Consider the following 14,420-nt stretch of genomic DNA (forward strand, 5'->3'; position numbering starts at 1 on the left):
ACGATAATGTTCTGTTTCGGTTTCATGGTAATGTTCTGTCTCTGGTCCACGATAATTTTGTGTTTCTGCTCCACGATAATGTTCGGTAACACGATAATGTTCCGTTTCTGGTCAAGGATAATGTTCTGTTTAGGTTTCACGGTAATGTTCTGTCTCTGGTCCATGATAATGTTCCGTCTCTGGTCCACCATAATGTTCTGTCTCTGATCCACGATAATGTTCTGTCTCTGGTCCACGATAATGTTCGATCTCTGGTCCACGATAATGTTCGGTTTCACGGTAATGTTCCGTCTCTGGTCCACGATAATGTTCTGTTTTTGTTTCACGGTAACGTTCTGTTTCCGTTTCACGGTAATGTTCTGTCTCTGGTCCACGGTAACATTGTGTTTCTGTTTCACGGTAATGTTCCGTCTCTGGTACACGATAATGTTCGGTTTCACGATAATGTTCTGTTTCTGGTTCACGATAATTTTCCGTCTCTGGTCCACGATAATGTTGTTTTTCTGTTTCACGGTAATGTTCCGTTTCTGGTCCATGATAATGTTCTGTTTCATGGTAATGTTCTGTCTCTGGTCCATGGTAATATTCTGTCTCTGGTCCACGGTAATGTTCGGTTTCAAGGTAAAGTTCGGTCTCTGGTCCACGGTAATATTCTGTCTCTGGTCCACGGAAATGTTCTGTCTCTGGTCCACGGAAATGTTCTGTGTCTGGTCCACGGTAATGTTCTGTCTCTGGTCCACGGTAATATTCTGTCTCTGGTCCACGATAATTTTGTGTTTCTGTTTCACTGTAATGTTCCGTTTCTGGTCCACGATAATGTTCTGTTTCGGTTTCACGGTAATGTTCTGTCTCTCGTCCACGGTAATGTTCTGTTTCTGTTTCACGGTAATGTTCCGTTTCTGGTCCACGATAATGTAATGTTTCGGTTTCACGGTAATGTTCTGTCTCTCGTCCACGGTAATGTTCTGTGTCTGGTCCACGATAATGTTCGGTTTCACGGTAATGTTCCGTCTCTGGTCCACGATAATGTTCCGTCTTTGGTCCACGATAATGTTCTGTTTCATGGTAATGTTCCGTTTCTGGTCCACGATAATGTTCTGTCTCTGGTCCACGGTAATGTTCTTTCTCTGGTCCACGGTAATGTTCTGTTTCTTTTTCACGGTAATGTTCTGTCTCTGGTCCACGGTAATGTTCGATCTCTGGTCCACGATAATGTTCGGTTTCACGGTAATGTTCCGTCTCTGGTCCACGATAATGTTGTGTTTCTGTTTCACGGTAATGTTCCATTTCTGGTCCACGATAATTTTGTGTTTCTGTTTCATGCTAATGTTCCGTTTCTGGTCCACGATAATGTTCTGTTTCGGTTTCATGGTAATGTTCTGTCTCTGGTCCACGATAATTTTGTCTTTCTGGTCCACGATAATGTTCGGTTTCACGATAATGTTCCGTTTCTGGTCAAGGATAATGTTCTGTTTAGGTTTCACGGTAATGTTCTGTCTCTGGTCCATGATAATGTTCCGTCTCTGGTCCACCATAATGTTCTGTCTCTGATCCACGATAATGTTCTGTCTCTGGTCCACGATAATGTTCCGTTTCTGGTCCACGATAATGTTCTGTTTCGGTTTCACGGTAATGTTCTGTCTCTGGTCCACGATAATGTTCCGTTTCTGGTCCACGATAATGTTCTGTTTTGGTTTCAAGGTAATGTTCTGTCTCTGGTCCACGGTAATGTTGTGTTTCTGTTTCACGGTAATGTTCCGTTTCTGGTCCACGATAATCTTCTGTTTCGGTTTCACGGTAATGTTACGTTTCTGGTCCACGATAATGTTCTGTTTCTGTTTCACGGTAATGTTCCGTTTCTGGTTCATGATAATGTTCTGTTTCACGGTAATGTTCTGTCTCTGGTCCAGGGTAATGTTCGGTTTCAAGGTAAAGTTCGGTCTCTGGTCCACGGTAATGTTCTGTCTCTGGTCCACGGTAATGTTCTGTCTCTGGTCCACGGTAATGTTCGATCTCTGGTCCACGATAATGTTCGGTTTCACGGTAATGTTCTGTGTCTGGTCCACGATAATGTTCTGTTTCGGTTTCAGGGTAATGTTCCGTTTCTGGTCCACGATAATGTTCTGTTTCGGTTTCACGGTAACGTTCCGTCTCTGGTCCACGGTAATGTTCCGTCTCTGGTCCACGATAATGTTGTGTTTCTGTTTCACGGTAATGTTCCGTTTCTGGTCCACGGTAATGTTGTGTTTCTGTTTCACGGTAATGTTCCGTTTCTGGTCCACGATAATCTTCTGTTTCGGTTTCACGGTAATGTTCCGTTTCTGGTCCACGATAATGTTCTGTTTCTGTTTCACGGTAATGTTCCGTTTCTGGTCCATGATAATGTTCTGTTTCACGGTAATGTTCTGTCTCTGGTCCAGGGTAATGTTCGGTTTCAAGGTAAAGTTCGGTCTCTGGTCCACGGTAATGTTCTGTCTCTGGTCCACGGTAATGTTCTGTCTCTGGTCCACGGTAATGTTCGATCTCTGGTCCACGATAATGTTCTGTTTCGGTTTCAGGGTAATGTTCCGTTTCTGGTCCACGATAATGTTCTGTTTCGGTTTCACGGTAACGTTCTGTCTCTGGTCCACGGTAATGTTCCGTCTCTGGTCCACGATAATGTTGTGTTTCTGTTTCACGGAAATGTTCCGTTTCTGGTCCATGACAATGTTCTGTTTCACGGTAATGTTCTGTCTCTGGTCCATGGTAATTTTCTGTTTCTGGTCCACGGTAATGTTCGGTTTCAAGGTAATGTTCGGTCTCTGGTCCACGGTAATGTTCTGTCTCTGGTCCACGGTAATGTTCTGTCTCTGGTCCACGGTAATATTCTGTCTCTGGTCCACGATAATGTTCGATCTCTGGTCCACGATAATGTTCGGTTTCACGGTAATGTTCCGTCTCTGGTCCACAATAATGTTCTGTTTTTGTTTCACGGTAATGTTCTGTTTCCTTTTCACGGTAATGTTCTGTCTCTGGTCCACGGTAACATTGTGTTTCTGTTTCACGGTAATGTTCCGTCTCTGGTACACGATAATGTTCGGTTTCACGATAATGTTCTGTTTCTGGTTCACGATAATGTTCCGTCTCTGGTCCACGATAATGTTGTTTTTCTGTTTCACGGTAATGTTCCGTTTCTGGTCCACAATAATTTTGTGTTTCTGTTTCACGCTAATGTTCCGTTTCTGGTCCACGATAATGTTCTGTTTCATGGTAATGTTCTGTCTCTGGTCCATGGTAATATTCTGTCTCTGGTCCACGGTAATGTTCGGTTTCAAGGTAAAGTTCGGTCTCTGGTCCACGGTAATGTTCTGTCTCTGGTCCACGGAAATGTTCTGTCTCTGGTCCACGGAAATGTTCTGTGTCTGGTCCACGGTAATGTTCTGTCTCTGGTCCACGGTAATATTCTGTCTCTGGTCCACGATAATTTTGTGTTTCTGTTTCACGGTAATGTTCCGTTTCTGGTCCACGATAATGTTCTGTTTCGGTTTCACGGTAATGTTCTGTCTCTGGTCCACGGTAATGTTCTGTGTCTGGTCCACGATAATGTTCGGTTTCATGGTAAAGTTCCGTTTCTGGTCCACGATAATGTTCTGTCTCTGGTCCACGGTAATGTTCGATCTCTGGTCCACGATAATGTTCTGTCTCTGGTCCACGGTAATGTTCTTTCTCTGGTCCAAGATAATGTTCCGTTTCTGGTCCACGGTAATGTTTTGTTTCTTTTTCACGGTAATGTTCTGTCTCTGGTCCACGGTAATGTTCTGTCTCTGGTCCACGGTAATGTTCGATCTCTGGTCCACGATAATGTTCCGTCTCTGGTCCACGATAATGTTGTGTTTCTGTTTCACGGTAATGTTCCGTTTCTGGTCCATGACAATGTTCTGTGTCACGGTAATGTTCTGTCTCTGGTCCATGGTAATTTTCTGTATCTGGTCCACGGTAATGTTCGGTTTCAAGGTAATGTTCGGTCTCTGGTCCACGGTAATGTTCTGTCTCTGGTCCACGGTAATGTTCTGTCTCTGATCCACGGTAATATTCTGTCTCTGGTCCACGATAATGTTCGATCTCTGGTCCACGATAATGTTCGGTTTCACGGTAATGTTCCGTCTCTGGTCCACGATAATGTTCTGTTTCTGTATCACGGTAATGTTCCGTTTCTGGTCCACGATAATTTTTTGTTTCTGTTTCATGGTAATGTTCCGTTTCTGGTCCACGATAAGGTTCGGTTTCATGGTAATGTTCTGTCTCTGGTCCACGGTAATGTTCTGTGTCTGGTCCACGATAATGTTCGGTTTCACGGTAATGTTCCGTCTCTGGTCCACGATAATGTTCCGTCTTTGGTCCACGATAATGTTCTGTTTCATGGTAATGTTCCGTTTCTGGTCCACGATAATGTTCTGTCTCTGGTCCACGGTAATGTTCTTTCTCTGGTCCACGATAATGTTCCGTTTCTGGTCCACGGTAATGTTCTGTTTCTTTTTCACGGTAATGTTCTGTCTCTGGTCCACGGTAATGTTCTGTCTCTGGTCCACGGTAATGTTCGATCTCTGGTCCACGATAATGTTCGGTTTCACGGTAATGTTCCGTCTCTGGTCCACGATAATGTTGTGTTTCTGTTTCACGGTAATGTTCCATTTCTGGTCCACAATAATTTTGTGTTTCTGTTTCACGCTAATGTTCCGTTTCTGGTCCACGATAATGTTCTGTTTCGGTTTCATGGTAATGTTATGTCTCTGGTCCATGATAATTTTGTGTTTCTGGTCCACGATAATGTTCGGTTTCACGATAATGTTCCGTTTCTGGTCAAGGATAATGTTCTGTTTAGGTTTCACGGTAATGTTCTGTCTCTGGTCCATGATAATGTTCCGTCTCTGGTCCACCATAATGTTCTGTCTCTGATCCACGATAATGTTCTGTCTCTGGTCCACGATAATGTTCGATCTCTGGTCCACGATAATTTTCGGTTTCACGGTAATGTTCCGTCTCTGGTCCACGATAATGTTCTGTTTTTGTTTCACGGTAATGTTCTGTTTCCGTTTCACGGTAATGTTCTGTCTCTGGTCCACGGTAACATTTTGTTTCTGTTTCACGGTAATGTTCCGTCTCTGGTACACGATAATGTTCGGTTTCACGATAATGTTCTGTTTCTGGTTCACGATAATTTTCCGTCTCTGGTCCACGATAATGTTGTTTTTCTGTTTCACGGTAATGTTCCGTTTCTGGTCCATGATAATGTTCTGTTTCATGGTAATGTTCTGTCTCTGGTCCATGGTAATATTCTGTCTCTAGTCCACGGTAATGTTCGGTTTCAAGGTAAAGTTCGGTCTCTGGTCCACGGTAATGTTCTGTCTCTGGTCCACGGAAATGTTCTGTCTCTGGTCCACGGAAATGTTCTGTGTCTGGTCCACGGTAATGTTCTGTCTCTGGTCCACGGTAATATTCTGTCTCTGGTCCACGATAATTTTGTGTTTCTGTTTCACGGTAATGTTCCGTTTCTGGTCCACGATAATGTTCTGTTTCGGTTTCACGGTAATGTTCTGTCTCTGGTCCACGGTAATGTTCTGTGTCTGGTCCACGATAATGTTCGGTTTCATGGTAAAGTTCCGTTTCTGGTCCACGATAATGTTCTGTCTCTGGTCCACGGTAATGTTCGATCTCTGGTCCACGATAATGTTCTGTCTCTGGTCCACGGTAATGTTCTTTCTCTGGTCCAAGATAATGTTCCGTTTCTGGTCCACGGTAATGTTTTGTTTCTTTTTCACGGTAATGTTCTGTCTCTGGTCCACGGTAATGTTCTGTCTCTGGTCCACGGTAATGTTCGATCTCTGGTCCACGATAATGTTCGGTTTCACGGTAATGTTCCGTCTCTGGTCCACGATAATGTTGTGTTTCTGTTTCACGGTAATGTTCCGTTTCTGGTCCACGATAATTTTGTGTTTCTGTTTCACGGTAATGTTCCGTTTCTGGTCCACGATAATGTTCTGTTTCAAGGTAATGTTCGGTCTCTGGTCCACGGTAATGTTCTGTCTCTGGTCCATGGTAATGTTCTGTCTCTGGTCCACGGTAATATTCTGTCTCTGGTCCAAGATGATGTTCGATCTCTGGTCCACGATAATGTTCGGTTTCACGGTAATGTTCCGTCTCTGGTCCACGATAATGTTCTGTTTCTGTATCACGGTAATGTTCCGTTTCTGGTCCACGATAATTTTTTGTTTCTGTTTCACGGTAATGTTCCGTTTCTGGTCCACGATAATGTTCGGTTTCATGGTAATGTTCTGTCTCTGGTCCACGGTAATGTTCTGTGTCTGGTCCACGATAATGTTCGGTTTCACGGTAATGTTCCGTCTCTGGTCCACGATAATGTTCCGTCTTTGGTCCACGATAATTTTTTGTTTCTGTTTCACGGTAATGTTCCGTTTCTGGTCCACGATAATGTTCGGTTTCATGGTAATGTTCTGTCTCTGGTCCACGGTAATGTTCTGTGTCTGGTCCACGATATTGTTCGGTTTCATGGTAATGTTCCGTTTCTGGTCCACGATAATTTTGTGTTTCTGTTTCACGGTATTGTTCCGTTTCATGTCCACGATAATGTTCTGTTTTTGTTTCACGTAATGTTCTATTTCCGTTTCACGGTAATGTTCTGTCTCTGGTCCACGGTAATGTTGTGTTTCTGTTTCACGGTAATGTTCCGTCTCTGGTCCACGATAATGTTCGGTTTCACGATAATGTTCCGTTTCTGGTCCACGATAATGTTCCGTCTCTGGTCCACGATAATGTTGTTTTTCTGTTTCACGGTAATGTTCCGTTTCTGGTCCATGATAATGTTCTGTTTCATGGTAATGTTCTGTCTCTGGTCCATGGTAATATTCTGTCTCTGGTCCACGGTAATGTTCGGTTTCAAGGTAAAGTTCCGTTTCTGGTCCACGATAATGTTCTGTCTCTGGTCCACGGTAATGTTCGATCTCTGGTCCACGATAATGTTCTGTCTCTGGTCCACGGTAATGTTCTTTCTCTGGTCCAAGATAATGTTCCGTTTCTGGTCCACGGTAATGTTTTGTTTCTTTTTCACGGTAATGTTCTGTCTCTGGTCCACGGTAATGTTCTGTCTCTGGTCCACGGTAATGTTCGATCTCTGGTCCACGATAATGTTCGGTTTCACGGTAATGTTCCGTCTCTGGTCCACGATAATGTTGTGTTTCTGTTTCACGGTAATATTCCGTTTCTGGTCCACGATAATTTTGTGTTTCTGTTTCACGGTAATGTTCCGTTTCTGGTCCACGATAATGTTCTGTTTCAAGGTAATGTTCGGTCTCTGTTCCACGGTAATGTTCTGTCTCTGGTCCATGGTAATGTTCTGTCTCTGGTCCACGGTAATATTCTGTCTCTGGTCCAAGATAATGTTCGATCTCTGGTCCACGATAATGTTCGGTTTCACGGTAATGTTCCGTCTCTGGTCCACGATAATGTTCTGTTTCTGTATCACGGTAATGTTCCGTTTCTGGTCCACGATAATTTTTTGTTTCTGTTTCACGGTAATGTTCCGTTTCTGGTCCACGATAATGTTCGGTTTCATGGTAATGTTCTGTCTCTGGTCCACGGTAATGTTTTGTGTCTGGTCCACGATAATGTTCTGTTTCATGGTAATGTTCCGTTTCTGGTCCACGATAATTTTGTGTTTCTGTTTCACGGTATTGTTCCGTTTCTGGTCCACGATAATGTTCTGTTTTTGTTTCACGGTAATGTTCTATTTCCGTTTCACGGTAATGTTCTGTCTCTGGTCCACGGTAATGTTGTGTTTCTGTTTCACGGTAATGTTCTGTCTCTGGTCCACGATAATGTTCGGTTTCATGGTAATGTTCCGTTTCTGGTCCACGATAATGTTCCGTCTCTGGTCCACGATAATGTTGTTTTTCTGTTTCACGGTAATGTTCCGTTTCTGGTCCATGATAATGTTCTGTTTCATGGTAATGTTCTGTCTCTGGTCCATGGTAATATTCTGTCTCTGGTCCACGGTAATGTTCGGTTTCAAGGTAAAGTTCGGTCTCTGGTCCACAGTAATGTTCTGTCTCTGGTCCACGGTAATGTTCTGTCTCTGGTCCACAGAAATGTTCTGTCTCTGGTCCACGGAAATGTTCTGTCTCTGGTCCACGGTAATGTTCTGTTTCGGTTTCATGGTAATGTTCTGTCTCTGGTCCACGATAATTTTGTGTTTCTGGTCCACGATAATGTTCGGTTTCACGATAATGTTCCGTTTCTGGTCAAGGATAATGTTCTGTTTAGGTTTCACGGTAATGTTCTGTCTCTGGTCCATGATGATGTTCCGTCTCTGGTCCACCATAATGTTCTGTCTCTGATCCACGATAATGTTCTGTCTCTGGTCCACGATAATGTTCCGTTTCTGGTCCACGATAATGTTCTGTTTCGGTTTCACGGTAATGTTCTGTCTCTGGTCCACGATAATGTTCCGTTTCTGGTCCACGATAATGTTCTGTTTTGGTTTCAAGGTAATGTTCTGTCTCTGGTCCACGGTAATGTTGTGTTTCTGTTTCACGGTAATGTTCCGTTTCTGGTCCACGATAATCTTCTGTTTCGGTTTCACGGTAATGTTCCGTTTCTGGTCCACGATAATGTTCTGTTTCTGTTTCACGGTAATGTTCCGTTTCTGGTTCATGATAATGTTCTGTTTCACGGTAATGTTCTGTCTCTGGTCCAGGGTAATGTTCGGTTTCAAGGTAAAGTTCGGTCTCTGGTCCACGGTAATGTTCTGTCTCTGGTCCACGGTAATGTTCTGTCTCTGGTCCACGGTAATGTTTGATCTCTGGTCCACGATAATGTTCGGTTTCACGGTAATGTTCTGTGTCTGGTCCACGATAATGTTCTGTTTCGGTTTCAGGGTAATGTTCCGTTTCTGGTCCACGATAATGTTCTGTTTCTGTTTCACGGTAATGTTCCGTTTCTGGTCCATGATAATGTTCTGTTTCACGGTAATGTTCCGTCTCTGGTCCACGGTAATGTTCCGTCTCTGGTCCACGATAATGTTGTGTTTCTGTTTCACGGTAATGTTCCGTTTCTGGTCCATGACAATGTTCTGTTTCACGGTAATGTTCTGTCTCTGGTCCATGGTAATGTTCCGTTTCTGGTCCACGATAATGTTCTGTTTTGGTTTCAAGGTAATGTTCTGTCTCTGGTCCACGGTAATGTTGTGTTTCTGTTTCACGGTAATGTTCCGTTTCTGGTCCACGATAATCTTCTTTTTCGGTTTCACGGTAATGTTCCGTTTCTGGTCCACGATAATGTTCTGTTTCTGTTTCACGGTAATATTCCGTTTCTGGTCCATGATAATGTTCTGTTTCACGGTAATGTTCTGTCTCTGGTCCAGGGTAATGTTCAGTTTCAAGGTAAAGTTCGGTCTCTGGTCCACGGTAATGTTCTGTCTCTGGTCCACGGTAATGTTCTGTCTCTGGTCCACGGTAATGTTCGATCTCTGGTCCACGATAATGTTCGGTTTCACGGTAATGTTCTGTGTCTGGTCCACGATAATGTTCTGTTTCTGTTTCAGGGCAATGTTCCGTTTCTGGTCCACGATAATGTTCTGTTTCGGTTTCACGGTAACGTTCCGTCTCTGGTCCACGGTAATGTTCCGTCTCTGGTCCACGATAATGTTGTGTTTCTGTTTCACGGTAATGTTCCGTTTCTGGTCCATGACAATGTTCTGTTTCACGGTAATGTTCTGTCTCTGGTCCATGGTAATGTTCCGTTTCTGGTCCAAGATAATGTTCTGTTTTGGTTTCAAGGTAATGTTCTGTCTCTGGTCCACGGTAATGTTGTGTTTCTGTTTCACAGTAATGTTCCGTTTCTGGTCCACGATAATCTTCTGTTCCGGTTTCACGGTAATGTTCCGTTTCTGGTCCACGATAATGTTCTGTTTCTGTTTCACGGTAATGTTCCGTTTCTGGTCCATGATAATGTTCTGTTTCACGGTAATGTTCTGTCTCTGGTCCAGGGTAATGTTCGGTTTCAAGGTAAAGTTCGGTCTCTGGTCCACGGTAATGTTCTGTCTCTGGTCCACGGTAATGTTCTGTCTCTGGTCCACGGTAATGTTCGATCTCTGGTCCACGATAATGTTCGGTTTCACGGTAATGTTCTGTGTCTGGTCCACGATAATGTTCTGTTTCGGTTTCAGGGTAATGTTCCGTTTCTGGTCCACGATAATGTTCTGTTTCGGTTTCACGGTAACGTTCCGTCTCTGGTCCACGGTAATGTTCCGTCTCTGGTCCACGATAATGTTGTGTTTCTGTTTCACGGTAATGTTCCGTTTCTGGTCCATGACAATGTTCTGTTTCACGGTAATGTTCTGTCTCTGGTCCATGGTAATTTTCTTTTTCTGGTCCACGGTAATGTTCGGTTTCAAGGTAATGTTCGGTCTCTGGTCCACGGTAATGTTCTGTCTCTGGTCCACGGTAATGTTCTGTCTCTGGTCCACGGTAATATTCTGTCTCTGGTCCACGATAATGTTCGATCTCTGGTCCACGATAATGTTCGGTTTCACGGTAATGTTCCGTCTCTGGTCCACGATAATGTTCTGTTTTTGTTTCACGGTAATGTTCTGTTTCCGTTTCACGGTAATGTTCTGTCTCTGGTCCACGGTAACATTGTGTTTCTGTTTCACGGTAATGTTCCGTCTCTGGTACACGATAATGTTCGGTTTCACGATAATGTTCTGTTTCTGGTTCACGATAATGTTCCGTCTCTGGTCCACGATAATGTTGTTTTTCTGTTTCACGGTAATGTTCCGTTTCTGGTCCATGATAATGTTCTGTTTCATGGTAATGTTCTGTCTCTGGTCCATGGTAATATTCTGTCTCTGGTCCACGGTAATGTTTGGTTTCAAGGTAAAGTTCGGTCTCTGGTCCACGGTAATGTTCTGTCTCTGGTCCACGGAAATGTTCTGTCTCTGGTACACGGAAATGTTCTGTGTCTGGTCCACGGTAATGTTCTGTCTCTGGTCCACGGTAATATTCTGTCTCTGGTCCACGATAATTTTGTGTTTCTGTTTCACGGTAATGTTCCGTTTCTGGTCCACGATAATGTTCTGTTTCGGTTTCACGGTAATGTTCTGTCTCTGGTCCACGGTAATGTTCTGTGTCTGGTCCACGATAATGTTCGGTTTCATGGTAAAGTTCCGTTTCTGGTCCACGATAATGTTCTGTCTCTGGTCCACGGTAATGTTCGATCTCTGGTCCACGATAATGTTCTGTCTCTGGTCCACGGTAATGTTCTTTCTCTGGTCCAAAATAATGTTCCGTTTCTGGTCCACGGTAATGTTTTGTTTCTTTTTCACGGTAATGTTCTGTCTCTGGTCCACGGTAATGTTCTGTCTCTGGTCCACGGTAATGTTCGATCTCTGGTCCACGATAATGTTCTGTTTCACGGTAATGTTCGGTCTCTGGTCCACGGTAATGTTCTGTCTCTGGTCCATGGTAATGTTCTGTCTCTGGTCCACGGTAATGTTCGGTTTCAAGGTAAAGTTCGGTCTCTGGTCCACGGTAATGTTCTGTCTCTGGTCCACGGTAATGTTCGATCTCTGGTCCACGATAATGTTCGGTTTCACGGTAATGTTCTGTGTCTGGTCCACGATAATGTTCTGTTTCGGTTTCAGGGTAATGTTCCGTTTCTGGTCCACGATAATGTTCTGTTTCGGTTTCACGGTAACGTTCCGTCTCTGGTCCACGGTAATGTTCCGTCTCTGGTCCACGATAATGTTGTGTTTCTGTTTCACGGTAATGTTCCGTTTCTGGTCCATGACAATGTTCTGTTTCACGGTAATGTTCTGTCTCTGGTCCATGGTAATTTTCTTTTTCTGGTCCACGGTAATGTTCGGTTTCAAGGTAATGTTCGGTCTCTGGTCCACGGTAATGTTCTGTCTCTGGTCCACGGTAATGTTCTGTCTCTGGTCCACGGTAATATTCTGTCTCTGGTCCACGATAATGTTCGATCTCTGGTCCACGATAATGTTCGGTTTCACGGTAATGTTCCGTCTCTGGTCCACGATAATGTTCTGTTTTTGTTTCACGGTAATGTTCTGTTTCCGTTTCACGGTAATGTTCTGTCTCTGGTCCACGGTAACATTGTGTTTCTGTTTCACGGTAATGTTCCGTCTCTGGTACACGATAATGTTCGGTTTCACGATAATGTTCTGTTTCTGGTTCACGATAATGTTCCGTCTCTGGTCCACGATAATGTTGTTTTTCTGTTTCACGGTAATGTTCCGTTTCTGGTCCATGATAATGTTCTGTTTCATGGTAATGTTCTGTCTCTGGTCCATGGTAATATTCTGTCTCTGGTCCACGGTAATGTTTGGTTTCAAGGTAAAGTTCGGTCTCTGGTCCACGGTAATGTTCTGTCTCTGGTCCACGGAAATGTTCTGTCTCTGGTACACGGAAATGTTCTGTGTCTGGTCCACGGTAATGTTCTCTCTCTGGTCCACGATAATTTTGTGTTTCTGTTTCACGGTAATGTTCCGTTTCTGGTCCACGATAATGTTCTGTTTCGGTTTCACGGTAATGTTCTGTCTCTGGTCCACGGTAATGTTCTGTGTCTGGTCCACGATAATGTTCGGTTTCATGGTAAAGTTCCGTTTCTGGTCCACGATAATGTTCTGTCTCTGGTCCACGGTAATGTTCGATCTCTGGTCCACGATAATGTTCTGTCTCTGGTCCACGGTAATGTTCTTTCTCTGGTCCAAAATAATGTTCCGTTTCTGGTCCACGGTAATGTTTTGTTTCTTTTTCACGGTAATGTTCTGTCTCTGGTCCACGGTAATGTTCTGTCTCTGGTCCACGGTAATGTTCGATCTCTGGTCCACGATAATGTTCTGTTTCACGGTAATGTTCGGTCTCTGGTCCACGGTAATGTTCTGTCTCTGGTCCATGGTAATGTTCTGTCTCTGGTCCACGGTAATGTTCGGTTTCAAGGTAAAGTTCGGTCTCTGGTCCACGGTAATGTTCTGTCTCTGGTCCACGGTAATGTTCGATCTCTGGTCCACGATAATGTTCGGTTTCACGGTAATGTTCTGTGTCTGGTCCACGATAATGTTCTGTTTCGGTTTCAGGGTAATGTTCCGTTTCTGGTCCACGATAATGTTCTGTTTCGGTTTCACGGTAACGTTCCGTCTCTGGTCCACGGTAATGTTCCGTCTCTGGTCCACGATAATGTTGTGTTTCTGTTTCACGGTAATGTTCCGTTTCTGGTCCATGACAATGTTCTGTTTCACGGTAATGTTCTGTCTCTGGTCCATGGTAATTTTCTTTTTCTGGTCCACGGTAATGTTCGGTTTCAAGGTAATGTTCGGTCTCTGGTCCACGGTAATGTTCTGTCTCTGGTCCACGGTAATGTTCTGTCTCTGGTCCACGGTAATATTCTGTCTCTGGTCCACGATAATGTTCGATCTCTGGTCCACGATAATGTTCGGTTTCACGGTAATGTTCCGTCTCTGGTCCACGATAATGTTCTGTTTTTGTTTCACGGTAATGTTCTGTTTCCGTTTCACGGTAATGTTCTGTCTCTGGTCCACGGTAACATTGTGTTTCTGTTTCACGGTAATGTTCCGTCTCTGGTACACGATAATGTTCGGTTTCACGATAATGTTCTGTTTCTGGTTCACGATAATGTTCCGTCTCTGGTCCACGATAATGTTGTTTTTCTGTTTCACGGTAATGTTCCGTTTCTGGTCCATGATAATGTTCTGTTTCATGGTAATGTTCTGTCTCTGGTCCATGGTAATATTCTGTCTCTGGTCCACGGTAATGTTTGGTTTCAAGGTAAAGTTCGGTCTCTGGTCCACGGTAATGTTCTGTCTCTGGTCCACGGAAATGTTCTGTCTCTGGTACACGGAAATGTTCTGTGTCTGGTCCACGGTAATGTTCTGTCTCTGGTCCACGGTAATATTCTGTCTCTGGTCCACGATAATTTTGTGTTTCTGTTTCACGGTAATGTTCCGTTTCTGGTCCACGATAATGTTCTGTTTCGGTTTCACGGTAATGTTCTGTCTCTGGTCCACGGTAATGTTCTGTGTCTGGTCCACGATAATGTTCGGTTTCATGGTAAAGTTCCGTTTCTGGTCCACGATAATGTTCTGTCTCTGGTCCACGGTAATGTTCGATCTCTGGTCCACGATAATGTTCTGTCTCTGGTCCACGGTAATGTTCTTTCTCTGGTCCAAAATAATGTTCCGTTTCTGGTCCACGGTAATGTTTTGTTTCTTTTTCACGGTAATGTTCTGTCTCTGGTCCACGGTAATGTTCTGTCTCTGGTCCACGGTAATGTTCGATCTCTGGTCCACGATAATGTTCTGTTTCACGGTAATGTTCGGTCTCTGGTCCACG

Source organism: Leuresthes tenuis, unplaced genomic scaffold, assembly GCF_036924035.1.
Source record: "Leuresthes tenuis unplaced genomic scaffold, fLeuTen1.0.hap1 SCAF_1, whole genome shotgun sequence".
Lineage (NCBI taxonomy): Eukaryota > Metazoa > Chordata > Actinopteri > Atheriniformes > Atherinopsidae > Leuresthes > Leuresthes tenuis.